This window comes from Ranitomeya variabilis, chromosome 4, assembly GCF_051348905.1.
Source record: "Ranitomeya variabilis isolate aRanVar5 chromosome 4, aRanVar5.hap1, whole genome shotgun sequence".
In the NCBI taxonomy this organism is placed as follows: domain Eukaryota; kingdom Metazoa; phylum Chordata; class Amphibia; order Anura; family Dendrobatidae; genus Ranitomeya; species Ranitomeya variabilis.
In genome coordinates, this window is record NC_135235.1 from 187,918,080 (window position 1) to 187,938,438 (window position 20,359).

Here is a 20,359-nt window from a genome sequence, read left to right on the forward strand (position 1 = left end):
CAAGTATGAAACAACAGGCTGTGATGTGGAACTTTACTCTCCTGGGTAAAAAAGTCTTCGAGGCTTTAAAGCAACACAGGCTTTGCTTTGTGGTCTGCGCATCAACCCAGAATTAAAAATGGCCAGATGGATAAAGTTGTGTATGCCATGTCATATATCTATGGAAATCTAAAATCATGATCAGTCATATTTAATTAAGATATCCCACCTGGGACCTCCAGGTTGGCATATATTCTTATGATCTGGGATCTCTTAATTTTTGGTACTTGAGCCGCATCTCATTTTTATGGACCCCATCGGACGTCATAAGGGGATTAAATCGTACTTCGCAAAAGCAGTTACTGACTTTGAACCATTGCTCCGAATTGGGAGATACAACTGGCCATGAGATTGCATCATTTCCCAATCGGAGAAAGCCATTCCTTTGACAACAGGTCAAGTAATTTTCTTTTGTTTATCCATTTTATTATTTGTGATTGTATATACTGTATTGACCTGTCTCATTGTAAAATTTCTTGTATATCGTTATAAACACTGCATAATTGTTGGATTAAATATATAAAAAATAATAGCTTTGCTCTTCTTGCTCTATAAATTGCACCCCTGAAGCCTCGTGAGGCCAAATGTTAAGACTAACGAACGTTCAAACAGCCTGTAATAAATGACTGGTGATGGCAGCAAGCTTTTGTTTACTGCGGGGCTTAGCAGTGACCTTACCAAAGTATATATACATACCCATGTACTGCAATCGGATGTGTATATACTATACATTCACTGGGAAGTGCCCAATAACTCGCCTAGTAGCAAATGCAAATGCATCCATGGCCATTTTCCTAGAGCCAGCATGTAGAGGCAGGTGTGGATGGAGATGCCAGCTTTCCTTCATCTGCACCTGTGCAGAGTTAGAAACCGGACGCCGGACCCCGGAAGAAGAATGGAAGCCGCTATATGCCGCCACAGGGCTACCACTCGCCACCATACCACCAACGCTCTCCGCCATATTACCACCACACTTCAGGACCACCACACCACCACCACAACACTCCCAGCTCAAGGCCCACAGCATTGACCCCTCGGTAAGAACAGTGTTCAGTTTATAAGACGCACCCCCATTTTCCCCTTAATTTTGGAGATCATAAAAGTGCATCTTATAATCTGAAAAATAGGTATATAAATTATGCAGTTTTAACTGCCAAACCTCATATTAGTCTGACACTTAGGGCTCGTGCACACAGCCAATTTTCTCATATGACTGCTATCCGTGGTTTTCACGTACCTATGATATTCTAAGGGGTTGTGCACATGTCCAATCTTTTTCCCCGGACCGAGTAGTCCACAGAAAAATCCATGAAATGTACGATTTTGATCTGAAGGGTGGGGTCAAATTCAACATTACAAGTCTAGAGGTCTATGAAAAAACATGGATGACATCTAAGCGATTACAGATTTTCATGGACTGACAGAAAGGACAATGTAGAGAAGCTTTTTTTAATCTCTACTAAAAAACTGATGCCACTCTGATCAGAATCATATGTCGGTTTTTCAAGGATGTAGAGAAATCGGTCACATGAACCTACCCTAATGGTGCCCATATACATGCATTTGCAAACATTTTGCCGACAGTTAATTCTCCTGGCTGCCCTAGTGATATGAATATGATCATCTAGGACAATTTTTCATGTGTTCTCTATGGGGAGATCGGAGTAAAATACTGATACACACCTCTGTCAGTGGCTTAGATAGGGCGAGAACAAAAGGATTATCCAATGGAATTTAAATTACCCAATACTTCTAGATATACAGGTGATGTCAGTGAAGTGTCTCACTTAGGTCAAATGGTTGGACACCTCAGAACCTAGATCTCAATATCACTGTATGCGTTTGGATCTTAAAAAACAGAAAGTGTATCTAACTTCTAAGACCGAATGTGGAAAAATTTCAAGAGCCAGGGGTTAAATTTCAAAGCAGATTATTGTAAAAAGGAAAACTAAGTAACCAGTATAATGCAGGCTGTAATGAAGACAAAAGCGTTGGCACATATCTTTATAAATATAATTATAAATGAGTCTTACTAGTGAAATGGAAGCCCAGTAAAGAATAAAAAACATCTGTGAGTGCATACACTAAGCAGTTTACTGATGATGTATCTGACCGCTGTAAAACAATGGAAATAATTCTGCTTAGACAAGAAGAACAAATAGATCAAGAAACTGTCACTGGTTGCATTTTACATCCAAGTTACTACTTTATAGAGCAGCACTAATTAGCAAGGTACATTGGATTTTCAATAAAGTGAAACAGCGTAACTTATCTTTCAATGGGATTTTGAGCTTGTTTCTGCAGACAATTAATAGTGGCTTGAATTTAAAGTTTTACATTTGTGAATCAATTTATTACATAAGGAAGCAAAGCCTCTTATTATATGATTAGGTAATCAGGAAAATCAATATGCAGAAAGTGTTTCGAAGAATTTTCCAATCGGTTGAAAGAAAATATGCACTTTTATTTTATTTTACTATCTTTAGTCTTTACACATTGGAGATATATCAGAAATGTGGTTGTGTGATGGTTTTAGGACTAAGGCCCTTCACAGTTTGCTTGCCATTATGGTGAGCTGCCGTCCCGTATCTGAGGGCTACGCCCAATAGCCCATATCGGAGAGCTAATTGAGTATTTTGAAAATCATTATAAATAATGCAAGGAAACAAGATGTACAGAAACAGTTTCTTATTTTTGTCTAATTAGTGTAGATCCACCATGAAGATGAACAAGTAGTCGAGCATATACAAAATAATCCAAGTAGTAAAATTTTCTACAGTGTAGTCCATACTGCACAGTCCGTGAGGAGATGCCACTGACAGATAATGGTAAAAATCAGTTTTTTGAGCATGTTTGAAAAATCACTGTGTCAGAACTCAAACCTGTTAATTCCTGTGCACCAGGCAGCAGCTCTTCCCTGTCAGCTATTCAGCTCTATGGCTAGCTCCTTGCTAAATCAGATACCAGTGCCTATGTTGTTTCTGGATGGCTCCACCCTGTTTTGTTCCTGATTGACTTAATCTTAAAATTTCCTGATTGAAGACCCTATATATACCTGTCCTGGCACTCTTCCTAGTGAGATTATTGACTTCTTAGCCAGTAGCCTAGGGCTCTTACCTGCAGCTGCTACTCCTCCTCCTCCCCCTATTCCTTCTCTTCCACTTCCTCTCCTGCTCTTCCTCCACACCATACTGTTGTCTCCTGTGTACCCACCACTGGCTTCCCTACTGACTACGCAACCTGCTAACCCTCCAAAACTCTCCTGTGTACCAACATCTGGCTTCCTTTGACAACGATAGCAGCCTTGCTCCACCTAATGGTTGCAATAATTAAAGACTATAATCTTGACCGGATAACACCACATTGCTTCCTTCTGTAGCAATCCTATGCTGAGTTTTCTGACTTTTTGTAGTCAATGATAACCACTGATTCACTGTAGGGATGTGGATTGTCTTACCCTGTTCCTGTCCCTGAAGACAACAGACACAGTATGTGAATATTGTGCACTTTTATATGTGAAGTAACGTGTGTCTCATATAATGTGATATAAAGTATTACGAGTCAGGGCCATATTTGCCCCTAGGCACTTGAGGGCACATGCCTAGGGCGCCGGGATGCGAGGGGCGCACTTGAGCAAGTTGGTTTTTTTTTTTTTATATATAAAGTCCGGGGTCAACCGCCCGCCCCCCAGCTACCTACCTCCCTCCTCCCCTCCCCACCTCCTTGAAGATGTCATACTCACCCTCCTCCAGCGGTGCCTGCAACTCCGTCTCAGAACTGGCAGCTTGTACTGTCCTCAGCGGTCACGTGGTACCGCTCATTAAGGTGATGAATATGGATGCATATTCATGACCTTAATGAGCGGTACCACGTGACCACTTGTACAGGAAGAAGCTGTGGCGGGACAGAGATGGAGGGAAGTTCAGTGCCACGCGGTTTGAGAAAGGTGAGTATGACGGGGATGACGGGGGGAGGATGGAGGAGCCATGCCTACAGGATGGGAGGATGGGGGAGCCATGTATACAGGGAGGGAGGATGGGGGAGCCATGCATACAGGGTGGGAGGATGGGGGAGCCATGCATATAGGGTGGGAGGATGGGGAGCCATGCAAACAGGGTAGGAGGATGGGGGAGCCATGCATACAGGGTGGGAGGATGGGGGAGCCATGCATACAGGGTGGGAGGATGGGGGAGCCATGCATACAGGGTGGGAGGATGGGGGAGCCATGCATACATGGTGGGAGGATGGGGGAGCCATGCATACAGGATGGGAGGATGGAGGAGCCATGCATAGAGGATAGGAGGATGGGGAGCCATGCATACAGGATGGGAGGATGGGGGAGCCATGCATACAAGATGGGAGGATGGGGGAGCCATGCATACAATATGAGAGGATGGGGGAGCCATGCATGCAGGATGGGAGGATGGGGGAGCCATGCATACATGGTGGGAGGATGGGGGAGCCATGCATACAGGATGGGAGGATGGAGGAGCCATGCATAGAGGATAGGAGGATGGGGAGCCATGCATACAGGATGGGAGGATGGGGGAGCCATGCATACAAGATGGGAGGATGGGGGAGCCATGCATACAATATGAGAGGATGGGGGAGCCATGCATGCAGGATGGGAGGATGGGGGAGCCATGCATACAGGATGGGAGGACGGGGGAGCCGAGCCATGCATACAGGATGGAAGGATGGGGAAGCCATGCACACAAGATGGGAGGGGGGAGCCGAGCCATGCATAAAGGATGGGAGGATGGGGGAGCCATACATACAAGTTGGGACTGAGGGAGCCATGCATACAACAGGGGGAGCCACACAGAGCAGGACAGGATGAGGGGAACCACACATACCAGGATAGGGATGAGGGGACAATGCATACCCAGCTTATACTCAAGTCGATAAGCTTGCCTAGTTTTTGTGGCAAAATTAGGTGCCTCGGCTTATACTCTGGTCGGCTTATGCTCGAGTACATACGGTATGTGATATATACACATGTATGTGTGTGTGGCTATATATATATATATATATATATATATATATATATATATATACTGTATATACAGCTTTGTTGCTATAAAAGGAGGAGGGCTCAGAAACATTTCTTGCACAGGGGCCCCAAGCTGTCAGTGTCCGCCTCTGCCCAGGGATCAATTTTACTCGCATCTTACAGAAGTGAGAACAATTGAGGCTCTGACTGCCGGGTCAGAGCGACGTGGGCAGCATGATCAGATCTTGTGATCACGCTGCTGATGTCACTCACTTATGCTGCAGAGGTGAACACTGGTGGTAAGTGCTCCAGTGGAGCAGAAGACACTGAATATTAAGTGCACGGGGGGACAATTTGAGTGGAGATGGGGTTATTTATTATATGTGGGGAGAATTGGAGTGGAGATGGGGGATTTATTATGTGTGGGGACAATTGGAGTGGGGATGGAGGGATTTAATGTGAGGGGGAGATTTGAGGACACAAAATGAAGAGCAAAGGGGGAGATGGGGAAAAAGTACAGGGGAATGGGGCATGTATGAGGAAACAGTATGGGAGAATGGGGGCATGCATGAGGAAACAATACGGGGGAATGGGGGCATGTATGAGGATACAGTATGGGGAATGGGGGCATGTATGAGGAAACAGTAGTGGGGAATGGGGGACATGTATCAGGAAACAGTACTGGGGAATGGGGGGCATGTATGAGGAAACAGTATGGGGGAATGGGAGCATGTATGAGGAAACATTATTGTGCAAATCGCATATGTACTTGGCGGGGAGGGGGGGCACCAAAATGAATTCTTGTCCCTGGTGCCAGAAACTCTAGATACACCTGTGCTGGTATGTTACTGCGAGCGGTGATTACCTGGTTCGGTGGAGGGATGTCTGTGCAGAGTGCAGCACAGGCAGTGAGGCAGGGACTGAGGGTGTGCACAGAGAGAGAATGGAGACACAGAGACTGCCCGTCTACGCCGTAGCCTGGAGCCCTCATTATCAGAGGAATATGTCAGTTAATAAATTGTTTTTCTAAAGCTTTATAGTGTAGTTTTAGGTCAGGGAGGGATGGTTAGGGATGAGCTAGCAAGGTGCAGGGACAGGTAGTGATGGCTACTTGCGGACATGTGCGCCACTTGAGGTTTTGTACTTGCGGTGAGACGAAATACACTGCTAGCAGTGTTTTTTTCTTTGCTGCAAGTACCGCATTTGCCGAATCGCGGCAAGTGCCGCACATGTCCGCAAGTCCCATAGGGAATGAATGAGGCTGAACGTAGGTCCCGTAAGTGATCCGTTATGCGACAGATGCAGAAAAACTGCCGGATCTGCTGCAAAAGGCCACTTTCACATCAGCGATTTTTGCCAAAGTCACTACGGATAGTGTCATAATCACCAATGGGGGAGGCAGCACTAAAAGTGCCTAGGGCAGCAGAAACTTTAAATACGGCCCTGTGTACAGTGTATACAGTGCAACATTTTTTCATGTATAATGACTTGTATATGGTAAAATTTGAAAAGGATTTAAAAATATATATAATTTAAGTAAACAAAAATTTATTTTTTTATTAAACAATTGGAAATTTCAGTGTAATTTATGAACGAAACAAGTAGTGCTAAAAATTAGGGACACAGATACACCCTGTATTAAACATAAAGGAGGGCATCATACACATACTGTTCAAATTGTAAAGTAGTGGGACTCCTAGACGCATAAAGGCTATGCACTAATTGCAATCCTGCCAAAAATTACAAGCAGGGTCATCCACACACCCTTGAAGGCACCAACTGTAGTGTCTCATTCAAATATTGTAAGCAAAGTGTAGTTGTCTTACTACTACACTCATAAAAGCTCAGCACACAGTGCAAAGCCTGCCAATAATTATAAGCAGGGTCGTCCATACACCCTCAAAGGCACTAACTGAAGTGACTCATAAAAAAATTAAGAAAGTGTAGATGTGATATTTCTACACTCATTATGGAAAAAATTATAAGTACAGTGCCGTGCAAATTAATTGGGACAAAGCATTTTTTAAGTAAAATCATAAGTCGGTTACCAGTCAGTGATGCAAACCAGTTTTAATATATAATAAATAGTCTTCAGCATTCCGATACTGCAAATATCGGGTATCGGCCGATATTCGCTGTATTGGAATTCCGATACCGAGTTCCGATATTTTTGTGATATCGGAAATCGGAATCGGAAGTTCCTATAAGTTCCCAGGCGTGTGCGGTGCGTATGGTTCCCAGAGTCTGGAGGAGAGGAGACTCTCCTTCAGGCCCTGGGATCCATATTCATGTAAAAAATAAAGAATAAAAATAAAAAATATGGATATACTCACCCCTCCGACGGCCCCTGGACCTCAGCGGTGCACCCGGCAGCCTCCGTTCCTAAGAATGCATTGAGTGTAGGACCTGCGATGACGTCGCGGTCTTGTGATTGGTCACGTGACTGCTCATGTGACTGCGACGTCATCGAAGGTCCTTCACTCACTGCATTCTTAGGAACGGAGGCAGACGCTTGCACCGGTGAGAGCCAGGGTCCGACGGAGGGGTGAGTATATCCATATTTTTTATTTTTATTCTTTATTTTTTACATGAATATGGATCCCAGGGCCTGAAGGAGAGTTTCCTCTCCTTCAGACCCTGGGAACCATCCAGGATAGCTTCCGATACTTGTGTCCCATTGACTTGTATTGGTATCGGGTATCGGTATCGGCGATATCCGATATTTTTTGGATATCGGCCGATTCAATCCGATACCGATACTTTTGAATATCGGACGGTATTGCTCAACACTAATAATAAATAAATCTTGGTCAATTAGCGAGTGGAAAAAGGTAATTCAGAATTAGTATGCAACAGTGCATTATAACATTTTATTATTAAATATTCAAAAATATGCGTTTTTTTTGCTTTGTCCCAATTAATTTGCACAGCACTGTAGGTTCATCCAGTCAACCTTAAACCATAGAAGGCAACAACTGGCGAGCCTCATTCAAATATTGAATAATAAAAATACTACGAGCTTCTGTCATCTGGTGTTGTGGAAAAGTTGAGTCTTATTCAGGCTCAGTCCATTGTTATCAGAGTGAGCCTTTCAGCACTTTCTGTTGACAGGCGGAAGTGTCTGTCTGTTATGACCTCCCCAGGTGGCACTAAAAACCTGTATAGACAAGAGTTTTGTGGCAGGTTAGCACGTCACCTCCAAGGCATAGAGGGACAGCTCATGTCAAGTGTCCAGCTTTGAGACCCAATAGCTGAAGGTCGCAAAGGAATTAGGTAATATGCTGGTTTTTTTTCTTAACAGGTATTGCTTGACCATCTTTAAAAACATTTCTCACCTTGTTAAAAATTGCCAGCCATCAGGGACTTTACAATGGGATGTTGTATTGAAATTTGCCCAGGCTTTGGACACAGTACCCCTACGCTGTTGTGTGTCTCCTTTGCCTCTTCTCCTTGGTTGGGCAATGAAGCTTTTCCCCCACCACTAGCATTGCCTGATGGGAATTTTTTTAACATATTTTCCACAATGGCCTCCTTGTAAAGCACCATTTTAGCCTCAGGAAGAAGAGATGCAAGTTCTCCATGTAGCGTTGGTCTAGCTCTGTGAAAAACAAGTACTCTTTTTTTGCCAGAGATGAATGTGAGGGTCATGGGAAAGACAGTGGGGCATAAAGTCTTCCATATGTGTCAAGGTTCCTACAGCCAACACTTCCCTGTTTCCACCATGATGAAAACTCTCCATTTCCTCCTCTTCATCATCTCGTCCCCTCATTCTCCTCCTCAGCCTGTCCATGTAGGAGAGACGGGATAAAACTTGTGTGGGTTCTAGCCTCTTTTGTGCTGCCAACCAGCTTCTGTTCCTCCTCCTTTTCCTCAGCCTCCATCTCCTCATTTTTGCCTAATCTGCTCTGAGCAGATGAGATGAAGCTGAGCTGGGTAGTTTCTCCCTGTCTCACGTCTTCCTCCAACTCCACCTGGTCTGCTTGCAAAGATTCATGTTTCATTGTCAGCGGCAACAGTTTAAGTAAGCACAGAAGCGGGATCATTGTGCTGATGATGACAATATCACTGCTCACCATCTTTATGGAGTCTTCAAAGTCTCGGAGAACCACACAGTGCTGCTCTTGGACATGTGCTGGTAGAAGGCGGGGATGCCACAATAGGAGAAATAGTGTGACTGAGGACTGAGTACCCCGTCACCAAATTTGTACACTTGTAGCAGGACAATTTTTGTTTTTTATTTCAAACCAATGAAATTTTATATAAAAGTTCAAGTTCTACAGTGTATATGACAACTAACCCACCTTTTTTCTCCACTGCTTTATTTTTTTAATTCTACAGTTTGCAAGAAATGAAACATCTTTAACTGAAAAGATTCGTAAGTAAAAGAAAATTATGCAGCAAATATCTGTATTGTTAAAAAAAATAATAAAAAAGAATCTTTAGGCTAAAAGTCAATTTTTGAACAACCAAGTTCTACATCTGTATCAGATCATTTTGTTATTTCAAACCAACAAAACTTCACACAAATCAAGTGTATATGTGACAGTCAATTTTTGAACAAAAAATATCTACACCTGAAGCAAGCCAATTTTTGCAACTAGCTCCTGTCTCTCCTCCTCTTCCTTACCTCCATCTCCTCATTGTTACCTAATCTATGCTGAGCAGATGAGACAAAGCTGGACTGGGTAGTATTTCCCTGTCTCACATCTTCCTCCAACTTCACCTGGTCCACATGCAAAGCTTCATGTTTAATTGTCAGCAGCGACTGTTTAAGTAAACACTGAAGCAGGATCGTTGTGCTGATGATGGCAGTATTGCCGCTCAACATCTTTGTGGAGTCTTCAAAGTCTCAGAGAACCACACAGTGCTGCTCTTAGACACGTGCTTTTAGAAGTTGGGGACACCATAGAAGGAGAAATAGTGTGACTGGGGACTGAGTACCCCGTCACCAAATTTGTACACCGATAGCAGGACAATTTTTTTTTTTTTTTTATTTCAAACCAATAATTTATTTTACAAGTTCAAGTTCTGCAGTATATGTGACAACTAACCCACCTTTTTTCTCCACTGCTTTATTTTTTTAATTCTACAGTTTGCAAGAAGTGAAACATCTTTTACTGAAAAGATTGGCAAGTAAAAGAAAATTATGCGGAAAAATATCTGTATTGTAAAAAAATTTATAAAAATAATCTTGATGGTAAAAGTCAATCTTTGAACAACCAAAGTTCTACTTCTGTAGCAGATACTCCTATACTCATAAGTGCTTTACAGAAAGTGCAAAGCCAGGAAAAAATTATAAGGAGGGTAATGGAGTAATCCTCTGTTGTGAATTCTGCTCTTGGGCTCCCTCCGGTGGTTGTAAGTGGTAGCGCTGCTGTCTCTGAATCACAGCATTTATCAGGTGTTTTCACTTTTTGCAATTTGGACAGGGCTATTTAGTCTTGCTTCACCCTTTAGTCAATGCCAGTTGTCCATTGTTCCTGGAGGATTCACATCCCTGCCTGGTCTCTTCTGCTTTGCAGTTCTTTTCAACAAAGATAAGTTCTGGCCTTGATTTTGCTGTCCACATGCTGTGGTCTTATTGTTCAGTTATTTTCCATGTTTTGTCTTGTCCAGCTTGGTCTGCATAAGGATTTGTTTAGCCAAGCTGGTATCTCTGGAGATGCAGATATACCCTCCTTGTCTTTAGTTAGCTGTGGAGTTTTTGTATTTTCTGTGGTGGATATTTTCTAGTGTTTTAATACTGACCACATAGTACTCTGTCCTGTCCTTTCTATTTAGCTAGAAAAGGCCTCCTTTGCTAAATTCTCATTTCAGTCTGTGTATGTTTTTTCCCTCTCCTCTCACAGTCAATATTTGTGGGGGGCTGCCTGTTCTTTGGGGATTTTCTCTGAGGCAAGATAGTTTTCCCTTTTCTATCTCTAGGGGTAATTAGTCCTCCGGCTGTGTCGAGATGTCTAGGGAGCGCTAGGTACATTCCACGGCTACTTCTAGTTGCGGTGTTAGGTTCAGGGTCTGCGGTCAGTACAGGTACCACCTTCTCCAGAGTACTTTACATGCTGCTCTTAGGCCACCAGATCATAACAATCCTCCTCAGGTATCTGCTTTTTTTGCTCCAGAGGCTGGGGGTACTGCTTCCACCTACTTCCCGGAGCCCAATTCCCAGGTGTCTGGGCTGTAAGTGACTCGGTTTACATTGTAGCTTGAGGGCCCTCTAGCATTTCTCCAACCCTCCAGACTTTAAACTTGCACTTCAAAAGGCAGATTTTAATGGACTCAGAAACAGGGTAGGAAAGGTCCAATGGCTGGATGTACTAAACAAGAGAAATGTCCAATAATGTTGAGATATTTTGCTAAATGAAATCCTCACTGTACAATTGGTAACAATTCTGAAAAGAAGGAAGAATTGGAAGCATTTAAAGAGACTGGGGTGGATGAACACGAAGCTTAATCACTTGTTAAAAAGGAAAAAAAAAGAAATTTGTATCAAATGGAAAGAGGGGGACATATCTATAGAAGAATATAATACTGTTTGCAAGGAATACAGGGCAAACGCTAAAAGAGCTAAAGCCAGTAATGAAGTGAGGCTTGCAAGGAGGACCAAAAGCAATAAAAAAGGTTTTTGGGGGTATGTTAAAATCAAAAGAAAAGTCAAAGATGCTATGGGATTTTTACAGGATGAAAAGGGTGAAGGGGTAAAAAATGATGTGGAGAATGCCAAACCTTTAAATTCCTATTTTGCATTTGTATTTTTTAAGAAATCAATTGTAACATTAACTGATCTTCACAGTGCCATAGAAGGAATAAAAGAATCCACACTATCTATAAACAGAGAGATGGTGAGGGAACACTTAGATAATTTAAATGAATTTCAATCTCCTGTTGAAGAGGAATTACATCCTAGGCTACTGAAAGAGTTAGCAGAGGAAATTGTAGGACAACAAGCCAGAATCTTTGAAAAATCCAGGACAACAGGAGAAGTCCCAGAAGATTGGAGAAGGGCAAATGTTGTCCCTATTTTCAAAAACAGCAAGAAGATGGAGCCAGAAAATTACAGGCCAGTGAGTCTTAAGTCTATATCGGGAAAGATATTTGAACAAATTATTAAACAGTATGTACAGTGGCGACCAAAAGTTTAGAATTTTTTTTTAAAGTGTGATTGATTCTGTCTGGTTGTTGTGATGCCATTTTCCTAGAGATTTTAGTACACCGGAAGTAAATGGTTGTCGGCTACAAGGATGAAAATTATGTTTGACATTGTTTTATCCCTTTATGTGTTAGTTTTCAACATTTGCTGGGCCAAATATTTTGCATATTTTGTTAGAGGGATTTTAATTTTGGCTAAAAATATTTTTTGTGTGTGACAAAGCCAAATTTATCACCAGATGTCAGTAAACTTTTATTCTTAGAGTGAAGTCAGGCAAAAGCCCCAAAGAGGTAGCTATAAAATCCAACTGCTCTCAGAGTCAAGTGTCACATATAATAGAGAAAGAAAAAGAAGGTTATGTAATAGCTGACAAACCTAGAAGTGGACGACCACAGAAAACTTCCTCCAAAGAGGAACACATTATTAAGAAAAAGTCAGTATCTGATGTCCAAAAAAGTGCTGTACAGATTTTGCATAAAATGAATCAAGAATATGGGGGCAAAGTGAGTCACTAAACTGTGGTGTGACAGCTAAGAGCAGTAGGGTTGAATGCACAAGTTCCAGTCAAGAAGCCTTTGATTTCTGCAAAGAACTGGAAGGTCTGACTTGAGTTTGCCAAAGAACACAGCCAATGGAAAGAGACAGATTAATCTAAGGTGTTGTGGCCAGATAACTCCAAGGGCAATCTGTTTGGTAGTGATGGTAAGCTCTATACTGCATGTACTGCCCAATTGGAAAACATAATAATATAAGGTACCAAAAACCTACAATGAAACCTGGTGGTGCCAATTAGGGTTGAGCGAAACGGGTCGGCCATTTTCAGAAGTCGCCGACTTTTGGCAAAGTATAATAGGAATATACTCACCCTCGGACGCGCCCTGCTTCTTTCCGGCAGCCTTCCTTCCTAAGAATGAGCGCGTGAACGACCTTAGATGACGTCGTGGCTTGTCCATGTGACCACTCGCGACCAATCACAAGCCACGACGTCACCGCATGTAATTCACGCGCTCATTCTTAGGAAGGAAGCCTGCCGGTTAGTACCAGGGCGCGTCTGAGGGTGAGTATATCAATATTTTTTATTTTGATTCTTTATTTTACACATTAATATGGATCCCAGGGCCTGAAGGAGAGTTTCCTCTCCTTCAGACCCTGGGAACCATAGTATCCCATTGCACTGCATTGGGTTTCGTGTTTCGGCCGACCCCGACCCCGACTTTTTTATAGGATCGGCCAATTTCACTCGACCCGACTTTTGAGAAAGTCGGGTTTCGTGAAACCCGACCCGATCCTTTAAAAATAAAAGTCGCTCAACCCTAGTGCCAATGTCATGGTTTGGTGCTGCTTTTCTGCATCTGCCACTGGCCTTCTGCATAGAATTGATGGAACTATAAATGCTACCATATACAATTATATACTGGAGATTGTAATACTGCCACATGGTAAAGCGAAAGTAGGCAGGGGCTGAAAATTCCAGGAAGATAATGATCCTTAGCACACATCAAATTTAGTAAAAACATGATTAGCAGAGAAAAATGTTTGCCTGTTGCATTGGCCATGCAAATCACCTGATTTTAACCCTTTGGGATGAGTTAGGGTGATGAGTTGGGCCTGTACCCATAGCAATAAAGATGAATTGTTTGCAGACTTGCAAATGGAATGGAGCAAGATCCCTCAGGATGTCCTGAATACCCTGGAGGCTTCAATGCCCCATTGTGGTGCAGCAATTGAAGCAAGAGGTTATGCTACAAAATACTAAGTTTTGGCATTGGAAGCAATGAATTTCTATCTATGTTGTGATCAATAAATAGCATATGCAAAACTTTTGCATCAATGTTATTTAATTAAATTACCATACCTATATTCTTAAGCATTTTGGTTAAAAATAAGGTCTTGCAGGATGACAACTTTGTGTACTTTCAATTCATCACAAGGAAAATGGCATCACAACAACCAGAGAGAAGTAATCACAATTAAAAAAAAAAAATGCTAAACTTTTGGTCGCCACTGTATGTAAGTACTTGGATAAGAATACGGTAATTCACCGGAGCCAGCATGGGTTTGTAGAAAGCAAGTCATGCCAGACTAATTTAATTTCCTTTTAAGATGGAATCACTGACTGGGTGGATCAGGGAAATGGTGTAGATATAGTATATCTTGAATATTCTTTACGTAAATAGTAAGAAACTAAAAAATGATAGTGTTGGCCCCCTTAAAAATAGTCTGGGCGAAATGGTGGATGAGGATGAGGAAAAAGCCAATATACTAAATGACTTTTTTCATCAGTATTTACACAAGAAAATTCCATGGCAGACAATATGATCAGTAATAACAAAAATTCCCCATTAAATGTCGCCTGCTTAACCCAGCAGGAAGTGCGGCGTTGTCTAAAAATCACTAAAATTGACAAATCTCTGGGTTCGGATGGGATACACCCCCGAGTACTGCAGGAATAAAGTACAGTCATTGATAGACCATTATTTTTAATCTTTAAAGACCCCATAATAACAGGGTCTGTACCACAGGACTGGAGTATAGCAAATTTGGTGCTAATATTCAAAAAGGGGACAAAAACTGAACTCGGAAATTATAGGCCAGTAAGTTTAACCTCTACTGTGAGTAAAATCCTGGAGGGTATTCTAAGGGATGCTATGCTGGAGTATCTGAAGAGGAATAACCTCATGACCCAATATCAACATGGGTTTACTAGGGACCGTTCCTGTCAGACTAATCTGATCAATTTCTATGAAGAAGTAAGTTCCAGACTGGACCAAGGGAACCCAGTGGACGTAGTTTATATGGACTTTTCAAAAGCTTTTGATACGGTGCCATACAAAAGGTTGATACATAAATTGAGAAAAATGGGGATAGGGGAAAATATGTGTAAGTGGGTTAAGAGCTGGCTCAGGGATAGGAATCAAAGGGTGGTTATTAATGGAGCACAGTCGGACTGGGTCGTGGTTAGCAGTGGGGTGCCACAGGGGTCAGTATTGGGCCCTCTTCTTTTTAACATATTTATTAATGACCTTGTAGGGGCATACAGAGCAGAATTTCAATATTTGCAGATGACACTAAACTCTGCAGGGTAATCAATACAGAGGAGGACAATTTTATATTACAGGATGATTTATATAAACTAGAAGCTTGGGCTGATAAATGGCAAATGAGCTTTAATGGGGATAAATATAAGGTCATGCACTTGGGTAGAAGTAATAAGATCTATAACTATGTGCTTAATTCTAAAACTCTGGGCAAAACCGTCAATGAAAAAGACCTGGGTGTATGGGTGGATGACAAACTCACATTTAGTGGCCAGTGTCAGGCAGCTGCTACAAAGGCAAATAAAATAATGGGATGCATTAAAAGAGGCAAAGATGCTCATGAGTAGAACATAATTTTACTTCTATACAAGTCACTAGTTCGACCACACTTAGAATACTGTGTACAGTTCTGGTCTCTGGTGTATAAGAAAGACATAGCTGAACTAGAGTGGGTGCAGAGAAGAGCGACCAAGGTTATTAGAGGGCTGGGGGGTCTGCAATACCAAGATAGGTTATTACACTTGGGGCTATTTAGTTTGGAAAAACGAAGGCTAAGGGGTGATCTTATTTTAATGTATAAATATATGAGGGGACAGTACAAAGACCTTTCTGATTATCTTTTTAATCATAGACCTGAGACAGGAACAAGGGGGCATCCTCTACGTCTGGAGGAAAGAAGGTTTAAGCATAATAACAGACGCGGGTTCTTTACTGTAAGAGCAGTGAGACTATGGAACTATTGCCGTATGATGTTGTAGTGAGTGATTCATTACTTAAATTTAAGAGGGGACTGGATGCCTTTCTTGAAAAGTATAATGTTACAGGGTATATACACTAGATTCTTTGATAGGGCGTTGATCCAGGGAACTAGTCTGATTGCCATATGTGGAGTCGGGAAGGAATTTTTTTCCCCAATGTGGAGCTTTCTCTTTGCCACATGTTTTTTTTTTTGCCATCCTCTGGATCAACATGTTAGGGCATGTTAGGTTAGGCTATGGGTTGAACTAGATGGACTTAAAGTCTTCCTACAACCTTAATAACTATGTTACTATGTTACTACGTTCAGTAAAGTATTTGATAAAGTATCTCATACTATCCTTTTTGAAAAAGTTACCAAGTATGGGTTTGACAAGGCTATGGTTAGGTAGATTCATAACTGGCTAAGTGATCAGACACAAAGAGTGGTAATAAATGGTTGCACATCCAATTGGAAAGATGTTTCATGTGGGCTACCACAAGGTTGTGTCTTGGCCCCAGTATTGTTCAACATTTTTATAAATAATCTAGATAAAGGCACTGAAGGTAAGCTGGTCAAATTTACAGATAATGCAAAGTTAGGAGAGATAGCTAACACTATAGAAAATAGAGAAAGGACTAAAAAGTATCTAGATAATCGAGAAGCAATGGAATGAAGCTGAAAGGGAGAAGATACAGATTAAATATTAGAAAAAACTTCTTGACAGTGATGGTAATCAATGAGTAGAACAAGCTGCCACATGAGGTGGTGAGTTCTCCTTCAACTGAAGCATTCAAACAAAGGCTGCACAGACATCTGTCTGAGATGGTTTAGTAAATACTGCATGGAGCAGGGGGTTGGACACGATGACCCTTGAGGTCTCTTCCAACTCTAACATTCTATGATTCTATGAGAACCTCATCTGTGAAGGCTGTGGCCTTGGTTCGGGCCTTGGTGGTTTTGGGAAACCATCCGGTTCTGGACCAGAGGCTATTGCCAGCTCCACTGTCACTCCAGCATGGTCTGGCTTCGATATTCCTCTGGAATCTCACCAGATTGTGCAATCATTGTCACCTTGTCACCCACTAAGCACATTACACTGTATAGATTACTAATTCAATCCAACAATTTTTGGGGACTGTTATATACTACAGAAAAGTATTCCAGAGCACATAATACTCTATTTGTGAGCATTTGAATACCAGCAAATTTTTGAACACTATTTTGAGTGTTATATACCACCAAGATGCAACAGAAAGCATGCAATACTCTATGGACACCGAAAATATTTTGAACTGTTTTGATGTGTTGTATACCACAGAAATGTACCCCAGAGCACATAATACTCTATAGATGAGCAATTACATTTTCAAAAATGTTTGAACTGTTTTATACCACCAAAATGTATCAGAAAGCAAGCAGTGCTCTATGGATGAGTAATATAATAGCAAAATATATTTAAATGCTTCTTTGGAGTGTTATGTAAAACTGGAATGTAGCAGAAAGCATGTAATACTCTATGAATGGCTAATTGAATCCAGAAAAATGATCAATGCTATTTTAGATTATTGTATAACACTTAAATGTACCACAGAGCACATAATAGTATATGCATGAGTTGAGTATAGAATTTTTTTTCTACGCATTTTTGGACTGTTATATAACACTGAAATATATGACTGAGCAAGTAACAGTATATGGATGAGTAATTAGATGCAGAAAAAAGTGTCAACGCTATTTGGAAGCATTATATGCCACAGAAAGGTACCACAGAACACGTAATAGTATATGGATAAGTAATTGAAAAGTGATACAATTTTCAACTTTTTTTGCACTATTATATAACAGCGAAATGTACCTCAGAGCATGGAATAGTGTATGGATGAGTAATTAAATTCAGAAAAATATTTCAATGCTGTTTTGGACTGATATCTAGCACAGAAATGTACCACAGAGTACTCAAAGACATACAACCAAAAAGCAATTAGGGCATGTGCACAGAACAGGGGCAATTCATCTACTGTAAGTTATTTCTGGCAAAAAAAAAGCTTTAAAAAGTCAAAAACAAATTGTGCAACACAAGGTTATGCAAAAACTGCACCTTCTGGTGTTTTCACACCATTCTTGCACCAGTTATTAAAAATGTGGAGCTCAGGAGAAGGGGGCCTGAGGGGGCTTGATGAACCCTGCTTATCAATTTCATGACAAGCGGCAGAGTGTGCTATGCCAGAAATCTTACTCCAGCGGAGGCTGGAGTAATACTTGTGGTGAGGTGCACGCGCCACTATGCGCTTTGCCTGATTTATTAATTTGCCTGATCTTAATGAATCAGCAGTGTCTGCTACAAAACATCCCCTCATCAAGACCAGGTGAGAGAATTGTCGGTTATGATGAATCGCCCCAATGTATTTTTCAAGCAGATTCTGCCAAGAACCCACAAGAAAAAGTGCTACAAAAAGTTAAAAAGAATGAACATAAGGTACTCCCATGTCAAAACGACTTGCTATACATATGGTCTGTCTTTTGTAACTTTTTTAACCACTTTAGGATTTGAAAGCTATGAAGCCGCTAAAACAATTGACCGTTCCCTTCTTGTGGCTACGCTGGTGTCTAAAAAATCCTGTATGCACACACCCTACAAAATTTAGTGTTAAGTCAAAATAAAAGGTTTTAAGGTATAAAAAAGCATGAAAATGTGAATCATCCTGCCATTTCACTATCTAAAAATAAAGAAATGTAAACAAAAATATAACCATAAATTATCAAAAAATAAAATTATTTAACCATTAGAGTAAGCGCTGTAAAAAAAAATCAAAATTAAAGTAATACTTATTCGCTTACCATAACTTCCCCAAAATACAGAATAATAAGCAATCAAAGCCTCACATGCTTTGCTACATGCTGCAATAAAAACGGCAACCTCCTTAAATCGCCATTCATTTATAAACAAAAAATGTATGGGCTTCAGAAGATGGTGACACAAACCAATGTTTTTTGCAAAGTTCAGATTTTTTTGGAAACCAATAAAACATTAATAAAAGTATGAATCTTTAGTATCGCTGTAAATAAACTGACTTGGAGAATCACTTTCAGGGCCGGCTTTAGGGGCAGGCAGACTAGGCAGCTGCCTAGGGCCCCCGCTGCCCTAGGGGCCCCCAGGCAGGGGTGGACATACTGCTGACGGCACTGCTCCGGGGCCCAGAGGTGGAGGGGGGGCCCCTGCAGGCAGGCCCGGTATCATGCAGGATTTGGCCCCTCTCCCTCCTATAATCATGGAACACCGGTGAGTGTCGGGGAGAGAGCGGGGCGCGAAGTGCAGGAGATCAAAAAGGGGGCGTGTCATGCAGGGAGAGATGCTGGCCAATGATGAACACTTTCCTCACCAGACTGAGGAAAGCACTCATTGGCTGCTGTCTCTCTGCTCTCCTGCATGACGTGTCCCGACTCCCAATGGTGACTGGTGAGTGCTCACTTACAGTCAGGGGCCCCGGCCGCACAGCACATAGGAACAGCAGTGGAGGAAGAGCAGGACTTACAGTGTGTCTTCTGCTCCCTCCACTGTTCTGTTCTTGGCAGGCTGCAGCGTCTCCTCACTGTGAAGAGATGGGGGAGGAGCTCACTGTACGGGGCAGCAGGGGAGCACTAGGGGGCTGATAGCAGTGCTGTCTGCTCTGTGTCCCCATCCCCCACAGTGGGTTCTGCAGCTCTCTCCAGCTGAACTATGTGGCCTCAGCTGATCACAGATTAGTAAGTGTATATATGTGCTTGTATGTATGTATGCATCTGTGTATGTGTGTGTATCTATGTGTATGTTTCTATCTGTGTATGCATGTACAGTATATGTGTATGTATGTACGGTATATGTGTATCTGTGTATGTGCAATAAATTTGTATGTATATATCGTATATATGTATGTATGTGTGTACGGTTTATGTATACTATATGTGTATATACTGTATGTGTGTATGTACGGTACGTGTATGTGTATCTGTATGTATGTACGGTATACAGTATGTGTGTGTATCTGTGTATGCACGGTATATGTATGTATGTATGTATGTTTATGTGCATGTACATACAGTATATGTGTATGTATATGAGTGTACGGTATGTGTATACTATATGTGTATATACTGTATGTGTGTATGTACGGTACATGTATATGTATCTGTATGTATGCACGGTATATGTATGTATGTACGGTATATGTATGTGTATCTGTGTGTATGCGCGGTATATGTATGTACGGTATGTGTATGTATGTACGGTATATGTATGTGTATTTGTGTGTATGTATGGGATATGTATGTACGGTATGGGTATACTATATGGGTATGTAACTATGTGTGTATGTACGGTATGTGTGTGTATGTATGTACGGTACGTGTATCTGTATGTATGTATG

General features: G+C 41.6%; 1 protein-coding gene across 1 annotated transcript in view; it reads right to left on the minus strand.

Moving 5' to 3' along the window:
* CACNG8 (calcium voltage-gated channel auxiliary subunit gamma 8) overlaps positions 1–20,359 on the minus strand; it is a 175,084-nt gene that overhangs the window by 77,783 nt on the left and 76,942 nt on the right. The gene's annotated exons all lie outside the window — the stretch shown is intronic.